The sequence below is a fragment of the Prunus avium genome, chromosome 2, assembly GCF_965620075.1.
Source record: "Prunus avium chromosome 2, drPruAviu1.hap1.1, whole genome shotgun sequence".
Lineage (NCBI taxonomy): Eukaryota > Viridiplantae > Streptophyta > Magnoliopsida > Rosales > Rosaceae > Prunus > Prunus avium.
The window spans coordinates 37,995,794-38,011,984 of NC_142285.1; the positions used below are offsets into that span (position 1 = coordinate 37,995,794).

Genomic DNA, 16,191 nt, shown 5'->3' on the forward strand with positions numbered 1-16,191 from the left:
CATCAAAGACAATGATCAAATAAGATATTGAGAGTGAGAAAACATACCCAATTGAGCAAAATCACACCAACACAACCACAATCCACAATCAACAATAAAAACAAAGAAAAACAAGTTAGAAACAAAAATAAACAATAAGAAAAACAATTAGAGTAAGAAAATCAAAGGAAAAACTCAAAGAAAAATTCAAAATTTACCTTGGGTGAACAGTAACCCTAACTGAAAATCCTCCAAAATGGATGAAAACACTTGAAATTTCAAGGAATAGAAGCCAAAAACGGATTCTACTCGAAAAATTAAGTGAGAAAAGTGTGATGTGGGTTAGGATTAGGGTGGGTTGTGAGGGAGGTAGAGGGAGGGAGAAGAGAGAAAACGAAGAGGGAGAGGGTTCTGTCACTGGGAAGAAGAAGAAGTGAGGAGAGAGAAGAGAGAAAAGAAAAGAAAAGGAACCGGTTTTTTAAAAAAAATCGCGACGAGCGACCGGTCGCGAGTGAAAAGCGACCGGTCGCTTTGAAACAGATTCAAAACAACAAAAAATCGCGACGAGCAACCGGTCGCGAGTGAAAAGCGACCGGTCGCTTTGAAACAGATTCAAAACAACAAAAATACGTGACGAGCGACCGGTCGCAAGGCAAAAGCGACCGGTCGCTTTTACACAGATTCAATTTTTCAGCAATTCGCGCAGAGCGACCGGTCGCGATGGAAGAACGACCGGTTGTTTTTTTTTTTTTTTTTTTTGTTTTTTTTTTTCATTATAAACTTTATTAAGGACTTACCCTCCCAACTCAGTTTTTCACCACAACAGGTACATCAATGAAGTGGAGCACTTCATCTTCTTGATGCATAACATTTTCGTGGTAGACTTTCAACCTATGCCCATTAACCTTCGATTCATTTCCCGTGCTAATATGTCGGATATCAACTGCACCATAAGGGTAGACATTAGTAATAATATACGGGCCCGTCCAACGGGATCGAAGCTTACCTGGAAAGAGCTTGAACTTAGAGGTAAAGAGTAATACTCTTTGCCCTATTTCAAACGACTTCCTAATGATATGCCTATCATGAAACGCCTTTGTTTTTTCCTTGTAAATTTTTGCGTTCTCATAAGCATCATTGCGAAGCTCGTCCAGTTCGCTCAGTTGTAACCTTCTGATATTTCCTGCTTCCTTCATGTCGAAGTTGTACTTCTTAATTGCCCAAAGGGCCCTGTATTCAAGCTCGACAGGTAAATGACAAGGTTTACCAAAGATTAAGCGAAATGGAGACATACCGATTGGAGTTTTGTAAGCAGTTCGGTAGGCCCAGAGAGCATCGTTAAGGCGCAAAGACCAATCCTTTCGAGTAGGACCAACAGTCTTCTCTAATATATGCTTCACCTCTCTGTTAGAAATCTCCACTTGTCCACTAGTTTGAGGGTGATAGGGGGTGGACACCTTGTGAGTTATGCCATACTTCTTGAGTAGGGTCTCAAATGATCGGTTGCAAAAATGGGATCCCCCATCACTAATGATGGCCCTCGGTGTTCCAAACCTACAAAAGATATTGGCTCGAAGAAAGCTAAGAACAACTTTCGCATCATTAGTCTTGGTTGGAATTGCTTCCACCCATTTTGAAACATAATCAACTGCAAGTAGAATAAATAGATTTCCAAAACTTTTGACACTTTTCCCAATTGAGAATTAAGTTGCATTCCCGGCATCTTTGCAAAACTAAAGACAAGTTGTTAAGGCATGAATCAAATGAATGACCAAACACACTAAAATCATCCATGAATACTTCAATAAATTTTTCTACCATATCGGAGAAAATACTCATCATGCATCGTTGGAAGGTGGCCGGGGCATTACACAATCCAAATGGCATACGCCGGTAGGCGAAGGTACCATAAGGACATGTGAATGTCGTCTTGTGTTGGTCTTCAGGAGCGATGACAATTTGGTTGTATCCTGAATAGCCATCCAAGAAGCAGTAGTAACTGTGACCTGCAAGACGTTCAAGCATTTGGTCAATAAATGGTAATGGAAAATGATCTTTTCGGGTGGCGGTATTTAATTTTCTATAATCAATACAAACACGCCATCCCGTTTTGACACGAGAAGGAATAAGTTCATTTTCCTCATTTCTTACAACGGTTATTCCTGACTTTTTAGGAACCACTTGGACCGGGCTTACCCACTTGCTATCGGAAATAGGATAAATTATACCCACATCCAATAGCTTCAGAATTTCCTTTCGGACTACCTCTGTCATGATTGGATTTAACCTGCGTTGAGCATCCTTTGTGGGTTTGGAATCAATTTCCAATAAAATTCTGTGCATGCATCTTGTTGGGCTTATTCCCTTGATGTCCGCAATACTCCAACCAATTGCTCCCTTGTGTTCTCTTAACACTTGCATCAACTTCTGTTCATTTTCCACATTGAGATTGCTAGCAATAATCACGGGCAATGTCTCTGTTTTACCTAAATAAACATACTTCAAGTGGGATGGCAATGGTTTGAGCTCTAACTCGGGTGCCCTGTCAAGAGAAGGAACAAGCTTTTCAGTATTGACTGGTAAAGGTATAAAATTTGGAGTGTACTTACGTGGTATGGCTGGACATGCATCAAGGAATTTCACAGCCTCAAGTAACTCATTATCAACAATTTCAGCAACTTGAGGATTTTGTGTCAACACCTTTTCTAATGAATCTGTACCATGAGTACTATTAAATGTATTTTGCACAATATGACACAATGTATCAATACGAAAACATTCATGTTCATCATTGGGGAGTTTGAAGGCATCATATACTTTGAACTTTATTGTTTCCCCTTGAACTGTCATTGTCAATGTTCCTTGTCGAACATTGATCACAGTATCTGCAGTGGCCATGAAAGGGCGGCCAAGAATCAATGGAAGATCCGCACCCGGAATAGGAGCTTCTTCCATTTCTAGCACCAAAAAGTCAGCTGGTAAAATGAGATCATTTACTTTCACAAGTACATCTTCCAAAATTCCTCTTGGATATCTCACTGATCGGTCCGCCAATTGAATGCTGACAGAAGTTGGTTTAAGATCACCTAAGTTAAGGGCTTCAAAAACAGAATAAGGCATCAGATTAATTGAAGCACCTAAATCAAGTAAAGCTTTGTCAAACAATTTATCTCCAATAATGCAAGGAATTGTAAAACTTCCTGGATCTTTTAATTTGGGAGGGAGCTTCCTTTGCAAAACAGCAGAAGCTTCTTCCGTTAGTGCAACCGTTTCATGATCTTGGAATCTCCTCTTGTTGGTGCAAAGGTCCTTCAAAAACTTTGCATAACTCGGAATTTGCTTGATTGCATCCAAGAGAGGAATATTGACTTGCACTTTTCTGAAGGTTTCCAATATTTCCTTGGCTTGTTGAATTTTTTTGGAACTCATAAGCCTGTGAGGAAAAGGAGCACGTAAGATTTCTTCGTCAGTAGGTTCACGACTTACCTTCTCCTTTCTTGCCCTTCTTGCAAGTTCATGCTTTGGGATCCACTCGGATGAAGAAGCTGCTTGCTTATCTTTCTCTTTGTTGCTTTCATCCTTTCCTTTAGGCTCAGTCACTTGTTCAACCTGCATGTCATCAACATTTTGAATCAAATCTTTAGAACCATCAATTTCACCAATTACCTTACCAGTTCTCAAGGTAACTGCTTGAACATGCTCCCGCCCAGTTGGATTAATCACTGGTTGGCTAGGCATCATACCAGGTTCCCTTTGACTCAAAGCTGTAGCAATTTGTCCCACTTGAGTTTCTAGATTGGCAATGGCCTTATCCGTTTTCTGCATGTGGGTGTCATTCCTCTGCATGTAGCTTTTTGTCTCAGTGATGAAACTATCTGTGTTTCTAGCCATTGAGGCAACAAGTTCTTCCAAAGATTTTCCTGTAGATTGTGGTTGAGGTGGTGGTTGTGGTGGATTGTAGTAGTGCATTTGACCATGAGGTGGGCGAGTATGTTGTTGGCCTTGAGGTGGGTGAGTTGGCCCTTGAGGTGGTTGAGTTGGCCCTTATTGAACATTCGAATTGTCACTCCACCTGAAATTTGGATGATTTCTCCACCCCGGATTGTATGTTTGTGAGAAAGGATCATTCTTAGGCCACTGATTTCTCTGAAATGAGCCCACTGCATTTGCTTCCTCATGTGCCAAGGGACAATCCTCAGTGTCATGACCAATTGTGGAGCAAAATGCACAAACCTTGGATGATCCCGGTGCCAATTTCTTCACCATGTTGGTTAGGTTTGCAATCTGAGCTTCCATACTAGAAAGGGTACTTACATCATAGGATTCCCCTTTTCTGACTGGTTTTTGCCTTGAATTATATTGGCGAGCATTTGCAGCAATAAGATCAAATATTTCTCGCACTTGTGTTGGAGTCTTGGTCATTATAGTTCCTCCGGCAGCTGCATTCACATTATTTTGATCCGCTTCAAAAAGTCCTTCATAGAAGTGTTGCATTAGAAGCCAAGCTTGTACATTATGATGCGGACAAATGATTAGAAGTTTCTTGAAACGGTCCCAATAATCCTGGAAGCTTTCTCCCGGCCTTTGCAGAATTCCAGTAATCTGACTTCGGAGTTCATTTGTCCTTTGTGCTGGGAAAAAATGTTGCAAGAACTTTGTAGCAAGATCCGTCCACGTTGTGATGGAATTTGGAGGTAGATAGTGAAGCCATTCCTTTGCTGTATCCTTCAAACTAAATGAGAAAAGTCTCATTCTTATCTCATCACTACTCATGCCTTCGATCTTTATTGTGGAACACACTTCCTCAAAGTCTAGGATATGTGCATTAGGATTTTCTCCGGGATTTCCCAAGAACTTAGGCAATATGTGTATCATGCCCGATCTCAACTCAAAGTTTTCCAAAGTGGATGTGGGATATACTATGCAAGATGGCTGTCCAGTTGTTGGCGGTGAAGAGTATTCTTGCATAGTAAGTTCCGCATTAGCAACTGGGGCTGCCATTGGTGAAGGTGGAGGTGACTCGACTTTTGGTGAGCTTGGTGATGATGAAAACGGTGAGAATGAAATAGGCAATGGAGTAGACACAGCTAGTCGGATGTTCCTTTCTCTCAAAGCTTGAGCTTGGATATCTTCTATTGTGCAATCTAATGAAATATCCAAATTCAAAAGGGACATAAACAGAGTGTTCCTGCAATAAGAAGAAACAAAAACAAACTCAAATAAAATGAAACGACAAACAAAGAAAAATGAAGATAAAATGAAGTACTCTAAATATACTCAAACAAAACATATAAGCAACCGTGCCAGTTCCCCGGCAACGGCGCCAAAAATTGTTGCATTCCTAAAAGGACACAAATTAATGTGCAAACAACCAATTAAAAATACCCGCAAGTGCACGAATCTATCGAAGTATAGATTATGTAAGTACGGGGTCGATCCCACGAAGAACTTGTCGGTTTCCTATAAGTTCTAATTCGAGTACAAAGAGAACACTTAATTAACACACCACAATGCACAAATGCAAATTTGAAACTAAAAAGAAAGTAAAGAAATGTAAAAGAAACAAACAAAACAAAAAAGGAAATGTGCTGTGAACAGTGACCAGCGACCGGTCGTGAGGTAAGAGCGACCGGTCGTTTTTGGTCTGGCGACCGGTCGTTAGGTAAAAGCCACCGGTCGTTTTTGAGCAGAGTCGAAACTTCAAAATTATGTGCTGAGCGACCGGTCGTGAGACACTAGCGACCGGTCGTTCTTGGGCAGAGTCGTTTTCTCTGTTTTTTCAGTTTCGACCTCTGTCCAGTATTTTTCCTATAACTTTCCAACCATACGTCCAAAATTCACGTTCTTTATACGGTTGGATTCAGCACAGAAAATGGAAGAACACAACGCGGACCAAAAGTCCAAAACAATTACAGAAAGAAATATAATTCAGTAACAAAGACACGTAACGTGTCAAACACGCAACTCACACACACATTGGGGGGGGGGGGGGGGTTTGATTTGTTTGAAGTGACCTATTTCTATTGTATGAAAGTAAATGGACTTTAAAATTGAATAAGAAAGGCAGAGATGAATTATCAAAGAGTGGAATCAAGATGTAACAAACACTAGGGTTTCGGAATCCACCCTAAACAATTCTACCAATGTTCAAGGATACTCAAGTGATGAACTCTAAACGTGTTGATGAAGATGTTCGCAATCAAGACCAGTACGAGTGGCTCAAGACGCATTGATTCTCTCTAATGTACGTAAAGTGCAGTACGAGTGCTACAATACTTGTGCCTTCCCTATAATCGAATCTAGGTGTGCTTAGTACTTTGATTCAATTACAAGAAAAACCCATTAAGTTCAAAGAGAATATGAACATCACAAGAATCCTAATAGCATGGTGTTTACATTAGGTATTCAAGAAACCAATTCACATGGATGATTCTTACTTCATCCATTTATTGCTTAGGATAACATGAAGATACACATAATCCCAACAATCTCAAGAAGCATGCTTTCAAAGGTGATCAATCAAAGAAGAACATACATCAAGGATAGATTAATTTGGTGAATTGGAATTCATCAACAATATCTAGAAATTCATACACTCAAGCATCAAAACAATAAGGTAATCATGTTTAGGGCTTCAACCTAAGCCCTAGCTATGGAGTTTAGTTCCTCATAATCATTTCAAACACAAATTCGAAATATAACTAGAAAGAGTTTACAGATTTGGAAATGATGAAAGCTTGAAGTCTTCAATGGTGGAAGTCTTCCCTCTTCTTCCTGCGGCTGCACCTCCTTCTCCTTCCTTAGCTTTTAGCTCTCCAATCTGCTCCTCAATTGTGGAATGATGTAATGAATCCATTCCCCACGTTCAAAAGGCTCCCCAACTTCAGATTGCAATTCCCTTTTGCTTCCCTCTCTCCTCCTTTCCAGCTTTTACTTTTAGTATTCTAATGCAAAGTCTTCACCCATTGTCTTCTTGTCCCCTTGAAAATGATGAAGCCTTGTCCTCACAAAGATGCCAAATGCTTCAGAAAATTTCTCATCTACTAAGGTAAATTCTTGTTACCAAGTGTTATGGTAACAAGAATAATCAAGATAACACAATGGAGGTAAAAGCTGGCCAATTCCGGATTTCCAGAGCTGTGGTAACATGCTGGACTGGTTGGATAGGCAATACTTGTCCAATGGAGCTCAAATTTGGATATGTTGTAGTTAACATCCATTGGAACAAGTCTCATGAAGATCATGACCTCATCCGAGCACCAGAGCATGTTGATCCCAGGCCAAGAAGTTGACCTACGAAAATGAACAAAAACAAAGTTTATAACCAATAATGCACTTTTAGCTCATTTTCATTCCAACCAAGGTAAAATCTAACAAAACACGAAAAGGAAGTAAAAAGCTATAAAATGTCAAGAACTAACTCAAAATAGTGGGTGAATAACATGAAAAATCATGTGTAAAAATGAACCGAACAATGACCCTTAGATGAGGTCATATCTTTTAACTGTTAGATTAAATTGGTTAGCCTAATCCAACAGTTAAGAGATAGGACATCACCTAAGGGCCATAAATAAGACCCTCACTATAGAAAGTTTAGGCTATAATGAGGAGTTTAGAGTCAGGAGCTTATTTGAAGGGTTCAATCCCACCATCAACAAATGTGAGGAAATCAATGGACTTAAACATTTTAAATGGGGTTTGATGGTGGGATTGAACCCCTCAAACAAGCTCCTCACTCTAAACTTCTCATTGTAGAAGTTCCCCACTATAGAATGACTCCATGTCCAGTGATATTTGCATGTTAAGGGCCAATTTTAATATAGCTAACAATTGTTAGTGTGGTTGGTGAAATTCTATAGTGAGGGCGTCATATATGGACCGCTAATGTGGACTTTCATATTAACCACATAATTATTTCATTAAACTTAAGTGTAGTTACTATTCAGATGAATCATATGGCTAATATGAAGGTTCACATTTATGGTCCATATATGGCACCCTCAACATAGAACGACTCGTGTAGCTTGTACGCACCCACAATTGGGTCGAATCTACGCCCACTACTTGAGCTCACGTGAAATCCACCAGTGAAAGAGGCCCAAATCCTTTGCCAATTAACAATTTTCGTCGACTGCGGTAGAACCCCTCCACGGGTTGACTCTGCAAGGACAACATGATATGTGACGCACAAATTACAAATTGAACCAAAATTAAAGACTGGTTACAGAAAGACTAATGACATAAATAAGTCTTGATTGGCCAGTGTCCAAATGTGAACTCATGACAACAAGGAGAAGGTCCATCTATTAGCCGATGCTGTTCCAGTGGATCAATAATGACAAAGCAATCTCCTCATGCATGGAGAAGATTGTTTTAGTAAGCATAGCTGGACACTTAATGCAAGAATTAATACAGTAACAAAGAGCATGCCAAGTAGAACAGTCTCTGAGGCATCAATCCTAAGCAGGAAGAATGGGGAGTATATTATGGGCGGCAGTGCTTCAGTCATATTAGTATTAATATATTTCAAACTTAAAAATAAATCTTCCAGACTAGTTGGTTGACTTCTTAAAAAGGAGTGAAAAGAGCATCCCAAGATGCTGAAACAATACCTTATCATTATATATCCGGAGTCTTTCCTTAACAACTTCTTCAGTGTCATCGGATCGTGTGATAAGCTTTGATGCACAATGTGGAGGGGGAAGAAGTGGAGCCATGTACATGCCAGGCTTCCCATCCTCACCCTTAATGTCAATGCAGGCCACATTGTAATTCCCTCCACACTCACTACAAATCCTTCTTCCAAGGCACTTTGCAAGTAGAGCCTCTTCACGAAGCTTTAGGTTGACCACCAAGTCAATGTCTGTTACTCCCTCTAAAATTTCCTGTAAACCAATCAAAACTTAGAAGGCAAGTTATAACCACAGAGGTAAAATATATTTGAGAGGAGGGGAGGGGGGAATGGTAGGAAAGCTGAATTAATGGGACATAAGAATATACTATTTTATCATATAATAAGCTCTGTTGCCAATTTAAAGGCACTAAGTCAATGCCAACTCTTCTTTGTGTAGCCACTGGAGCCATTATAAAAGAGAAGAAATTCAAACTACTCAGGGAAGTGAGCATCCTTTAAAATCAATTTCAAATTTTGGACTGTCCTCCAGAGGTCATAAAAACCTGGAAATTCCCACTAATTCAGGATTTTTTAAAAATTGCACAACTTGGTAGATGTTCACAGTCTAATAATCATGCAGGAACTCAATGAACATAAGCCCCGAAGGGGTGCAAATTTCTTATACAAATATGCTCAATGAACATCGACTGCTCATGAATCTATATAACCCAAAACCAAGAGACTCCCATAAGCAAACATATTATCAAAGACAACAGAAAAGCACAAAAAAAATCGAATCAACGCAGCAGCCTAAAACCGAAGGAAAAAAATCCAAGCTTGAGTTGAGAGAGAGGCTCAAGACCGAGTATTTGAATTTTGAAGATTGGACTGCGAGTGCAAGCTTTGTCTGTCTTCATTTGAAAAAAAAAGGACGCCCAGGCCGCCTAGATCCGCCCAGACGCAGCCTAACTGCCTTATAGCATCAGAGTTGTTATCTTGGTGAAGATTTCAATAGCTGAATGACATTTGATGATTTTCATAGAGAGTCCAATCCAATCCAATCAAAGCAACAGCCGAAACAAAAGAAAAAAAAATCGAAGCTTCAGTTGAGAGAGAGAGAGAGGCTCAAGACCGAGTCTTTGAAGGTTGGAAGCGCTTAACAGAGAGGCAAAATGGCTGACTGCGAGTGCAAGCTTCGGGTTTGTATCTAATATATTTAAAGGGTATCGCCGATCGGCTATACTTCTAAAATATTCGAATATATTCAGAGTATAGCCGCGCGGCTATACCTTTAAAATAATATATTTAACCAGTATTGGATAGAGTTATTTCTTCAATTTTTTTTTATTCATACTAATGATATTAGGGAATGAGAATTTAAATTCTTTCCGATACCTCCCATTCTAATGATTTCCTACTATTTGCCCATTTGGCAAGAATAAAAAAAATGGATTTTATTTATAAGAAATAATACGGGTTAAATCCATAAATACAACAACAAAAAGTAGGGATCCACCAACATCTTGGGGATAAAAGAATCTTGAATTTCACAGTATAAAATTGCTTATGTAAGAATTTACTTTCTAAAATGTTTCCGTCGTAATTATGAACTAAACCCAATGACAACATTTTTCTCATTGCACTTGACAACCCTGCTTTTCTGCTATGAGATATATCAATTCACATTGTATTCTCTGCAAATAAAAAATTGGATACAAAACAGTCTATTGAGACAACGAAGAGAAGAGTTTTGAAATAAATTGAAGGTATCTAAGGTCATATGTGGCATTGATATGTATACTAACTATTCTAAATGAGATTTCAAACGTGTTAGATGAGAAGTAGCATCTCATTCATATATATACCATACCCACGTGCACTTGAAATTCCCAATGTTAAGAGGGGAGAAAAGTGCAATACCTCTCTTGTATCTCGCAAGCGTACGAGATCCAACCTTTCATGAGGACGCCGGTTTGATAAAGAAGCTAGCTGGATCCAATCATACATTAATACCGGTAATCACAGCCAACAATATACTCAATTTTAATAAAGAGAAATATAAAATTCCCCAGATACTCAATTTTAATAAAGAGAAATATAATACTGGTAGTCTATGCCGGCAAAATTCCCCGGATAAAATTTTCTTTTTAATGATGGATGGATGATGATATATTGGATGTGAAAGACAGGTGAATCTGTACATTTCATAAAAATAATGGCAAACTTGTGGTGCAATGAAACTTTAATGCCCACAAAAATAATCACTACAATCTAACCATTTGTCCAAACAAACAACATAACTAACAATTGTTGCGTAGATTTAGCTCCACCAAAATGGATTAAGCTGCATCCTCAACTTGTGATACTCGCAAGTGCACGAACCGTTGGTAGTATAGCATATGTAAGTGCGAGGTCGATTCCACAGGGATTGGTGATTGAATGATCCAATTTAGTTTCCCTACACAAAATAGAAACAAAAACAAAGAACATAAAACAAGGAAGAAAGAAATAAGTAACTCAAGCAAATAAGTTCCCAAGTTCAATTTAGATTAATGGATTGATTCTAGCTAAAGTATGATTAAGCCATGGTGTGTGGTCATAACCTTGTGTTCCTAATTCCCTAATTTGATCATTTGTTGTCTAACCTAAAATTAAGCATTAGGAACCCATTAAGCATAGAAGAACATTTTAAACAACCAAGCATGTATCTAATCCCTGTTGTCGAATGTCCATACATACTCTTCCTATTCATAGTTCAATTCGAATTAAAGCATGGTGTATACTCTTAATTCAAACCAAGATAGCTAACATGCAAGCCTAAATGGTGATCAATCATTCAAACTAGCATATTGACTTATAAGCATAATGAATAAGAACAAAAACCATAATTGAAACTTGGAAACTAATTCAACTTGAAAACTTAAGAAAAGAATTTACATAACAAAGAAAAATAAATTACAACTAAGAAAACATTAAGGAAACTAAGAGAACTTTGAGGAAGAAAGGAAGTGTTTGAGAACTTTGAGGAGGGAGAAGAAAGTGTTTGGGAACTTTAGAGAATTTTGGAAGAACATGTGTTTGAGAGCTTTGAGGATTTTGGAAGGGAATGTGTTTAAGACATGGGGAATTTGGAAGAGAGTGTTTGAGAACTTGGAGGATTTGGAGAAGAAAGTAGAGAGGTGTTTTGAGAGCTTTGTGGATTTTGGAAGAGAGTGTTTAGGAACTTTGAGAATTTGGAAGAGAGTGGTTGAGAACTTGGAGGATGTTTGTGAACTTGGAGAATTTGAGAACTTAGGGAAGGAAGAGAAATGTGTTTGTGAAGTGTTTGAGACATGGAGACTTTTGGAAGAGAAGGGAAGTAGAGAGATGTTTGAGAACTTTGAGGGAGAGAAGGGAAGGGAGCTCTAGAGAAGTGTTTGAGAGCTCCCCCCCCTTGGGGTGTTATTACAAGCTTAGAGAACTTCCCTATTTATAGGCCTAGGGGAAGTGAAAATCAGAATTCAATAAGACTAATGCATACAACACTTGAATTATAAAATCTGAAATGGTTGATGCACTTGTATTAGAAAATCTGAAATGGGTGATGCACTTGTATTAGAAAATCTTGAATTGGTTGATGCACTTCACCACTAAATCCCACCAGCAGCCCTAGCTCATCTTCATGTCACCATGACCAAGCTTCCAACCAGAAATGATAGCTCATACCTAGCTCACCATGACCAAGCATCCAACCAGCACATGCTGAGGTCAGCATGACCAGCAACTTCAAGGGCTTACAACTTGGGCTTCTCTTAATCAAATTAGGACTTTAAGCACTCAAAATTGAAGTTCAGAATGTCTTCTTTCCAGCCATATGTTATTTGGGCCAATCCAAGGTCGGAGGAAGAAGTTAAGGCCGAAACAAATTGCTAACTCATTTTCCTCGCTGATAAGATCCATCCTGAGCATGGTTCTGTGTTTGCTAGGTAACGGACTCCAGATTTATCCAATGGGGCTGAATTTTGGATATGTTATAGTACACACCAATTGGAGCAACTTTCATGAAGAATGTGGCCTCATCTGAGCTATGTAGGTTGCTGAAACAAAGCTTGCAATATGACCTACGGAACTGGACTGGCAGGGGGCTGTAGCCATAATGAATTTGTCTTTAAGCTCTTCATCAATTCATCCAAATTAGGCCTTAACATGCTTGAATTGCATGAATTATGTTCTCCAAAGCCATCATTGTTACCTAAAGCTCAATTAACTGAAAGATAAACACAAAAAGGATTAAAAGCACAAGTTTAACTCAAAAACATAACCAAATCATAAGCTAGAAGGGTAAGAAATAATATACAATTATGAACCGATCAACAATACAATATAAATACCCATTTTACATAACTCTGAAACCCCAATAGGATGCTACATAATTATAGATAAATGGGGGGCTGCTCCTGTTTTTTATTGCACATAGAAGTTTTTCCCTTTCAACTTTAAATTATATGCATCTGCTTCCAGGACATGCAAAGAATGATTTGGCTTATCTAATGGAAAACTAACTTGTCTAAAGTGTATATGGTACAGAATTACGAATCATGCGGCTGCAGACTGTTTGTCTTCATGGTCTTCCAGATTCAAAGCCTGAAGCAGCTTTGGCCAGGATTCAGGAATCCCTCCATGTTAGTGCAGCAATCAAGCCCGGTCAACTCTCCTCCAATTCCTCTGCAAGATCTTCTCCTTCATTGCATTGATTAGATATTCGCTGTCACTGAGTCTAATTACTGATTCATTGTAATTGATTGTATTTTATATTTCTTACCTTTTGTATCTCTACTAAAGTCTGTATATAAGCTGTATCAAAGCTAATGAAATATTCATCGGGAAATTCTCCTTTACATGGCATCAGCCTTTTAATTTTTCCTCTGAAGTCTCAGCCTCCCTTTCAATTCTTTCCGATCCTCATGGCCTCCTCTCTTCCCGGTCCTAACACCTCCCACTTCCTCAAACTTGAAGCCTCCAATTATCTTCTCTGGCTCCTCCAAATATAGCCTCCGACACTCCCTCCACAACCACCACAGTGACCAAACCGAACCCTGATTTTCTATCTTGGTACCGACATGACCAACTTGTCGTCAGCTACATCACCACCACTCTATCGCCTGCTGTTCTCTCCTTAACCGTGGGTCATAACTCTGCCCAATCAATCTGGGAGTGCTTACAAAACCATTATGCCCAACGCAATCTTGCGAGTGCGTCAAACCTTCGTTTCCAGCTTCATGACATGACCAAAGGATCTTAAACCATAGATGAATACCTCAATCATGCAAAATCTCTTGCCGATGCCCTCTTCTCCATTCAAAAGCGTCGTAGTGAGTTAAACTTAATTAGAAAAGTTGAACTCAATGGGTTGTTGGATTCTGGAGAACTTGAGACAGGTAGAGGACTTAATCAAGCTCGTAGTTTGAAATGAGCTGGAGCCACTCGCTGGGGCTCTCATTATGCCTCTATTACAAGTTTGATGTGTCTATTTAAAGAGACTAAATTACTTCTTCAAGAAATCAGTGATCATGGACCTAACCAACAATTTCGTGGCGATGCTGAGAGTAACTATATTGCTATGATGTCTTTTGAGTTTGTGTTTTCATTGGTTTTGATGGATAAAATTATGGGATTGACCAATTTTCTTTGTCAAGTATTTCAGACCAAAACTCAAGACATTGTAAGTGCTTTAAATTTTGTTGAAAACACAAAAATGCAGCTTCAAGATATGAGGGTACATGGCTGGGATGATTTATTCTGTAGTGTGGTATCATTTTGTGAACTACATGGTGTTGATGTTCCTGATATGGGTGCTCGTTATATGATGAGCACACATCGTTCTTGTCAACAAAAAGATTTTGTTACATTTGAGCATTACTATCGCGTTGATGTATTCAATGATGTTATAGATTGCATGTTAAGGGAGTTAAATGACATATTTCCAGAGCAAATAGTTGAACTTCTTATTCTTAGCTCAGCATTGGATCCTCGTAATTCATTCAAGTCATTCAATATTGAGCATATATGTAAACTTGCTGAGAAATTCTATCCTGTTGATTTCCTTCCAAATGAGTTGAAAGATTTGGAAATAGAGTTGATGTATTTTCAAAATGATGTACATCGCCTTCCTGGATTTAAGGAAACCAACACTCTTCCTCATTTATGTCAACAATTAGTGGAAACAAGTTTGGTAGAGAACTATTGTTTGATCAACAGGTTGATTCGGTTGGTGTTGACTCTTCCCGTTTCTACAGCAACAACAGAACGAGCTTTTTCATGTATGAGAATTATTAAGAATCGGCTTCGAAGCACCATAGCCGATGAGTTTCTTGCTGATTGCATGACCCTCCACATTGAAAGAGAGTTTGCTAATAGTATCACCAATGCATCAATAATTGAGGAATTTAAGACTTCTAAGTCTCGCAGGGTAAAATTTTAGATTTATTAGTGATGTTTTGTATTGCATTTACTTGTGGTTTTTGTTTTTGTTGTTAAGCTTTTATTTTTGTATAGATGTATTTGAGGGTAAGGCTTATTACGTCCCCCCTGACTAGGTGTATCTTTTTCTGATTATTAATGAAATTCACTCGTACCGTCGAGTTTAGTATGTAAGTTCCGCCCAATTGGCTTTCCAATCCTGGATCCGCCACTGCAAAAGCCTATCTCCGATGAAGATCTTGTCACGGCTGTCCTCCGTGGTCTTGGTTCTGACTTCTCCATGCTTGTCACCACCATCCTAAATCAACCCGCTCTCCCAAGTTTCACTAACCTCCGCTCTCGTCTGCTGGTCTTTAAGAACCAGACCTCTCGCTCCTCAGCCTCCACAGCCAATAGCACAGCCCTCATCACCACTCACCCTCCTTCTCAGCCAGGCTCATCCATCTCGCACCAAGGATCCTCACACCCACGCGGTGGCTCTCGTGGCGGGCGCCACGGTGGTCATCGTGGTTTCTCTCGTGGTGGCCCCCATCGTGATGGTTTTCATCGCTGGCATAATTCTACACATCCTGGCGCCTCATCCTCTTTGCACAACCCTTGGAATGGTTATCCCTCTCCTCGTGGATCTACCCCATGGCCCACTTGGAATCAACAAGGAATCCTAGGCCCAACTCCCCCAAATTGGTGCCCCACGTGTTCTACCACTCAACACGCTGCTGCTCAATGCCCCCACAAGTATTCTGGGCCCGAAACCTTTCCATCTTTTGCTGGTGCTCATAAGATTCAGTCCCATGACCCCACCTGGTATCCGGATACCGGCGCCACTCACCACATGACAGGACAACTATCCTCTCTTCAGCAGCCTCAACCTTATACTGGTAATAATTCGGTATTCATGGGCAATGGTGATTCCCTTCCTATAACGCAAACTGGTAATCTTCCCATTTCCCTTGGTCCCTCTCCCTTCTCTCTTCGTAATGTTTTTGGTGTCCCTCATCTTACAAAAAATCTTCTTTCTGTCGCTCGTTTTACTCACGATAATCATGTCTTCTTTGTGTTTGCGCCAACTTTTTATCGCATTTTTGACTTACATACTGGTGCATTACTTTTTCAGGGCCCCTGTAAGGATGGGTTATACC

General features: G+C 39.5%; 1 non-coding gene across 1 annotated transcript; it reads left to right on the forward strand.

Moving 5' to 3' along the window:
- Positions 1–4,489: 4,489 nt before the first annotated feature.
- Positions 4,490–4,596, forward strand: LOC148296982 (small nucleolar RNA R71). Its single transcript, XR_015834223.1, has one exon. It is a non-coding gene; the product is annotated as a small nucleolar RNA R71 (small nucleolar RNA).
- Positions 4,597–16,191: the final 11,595 nt, after the last annotated feature.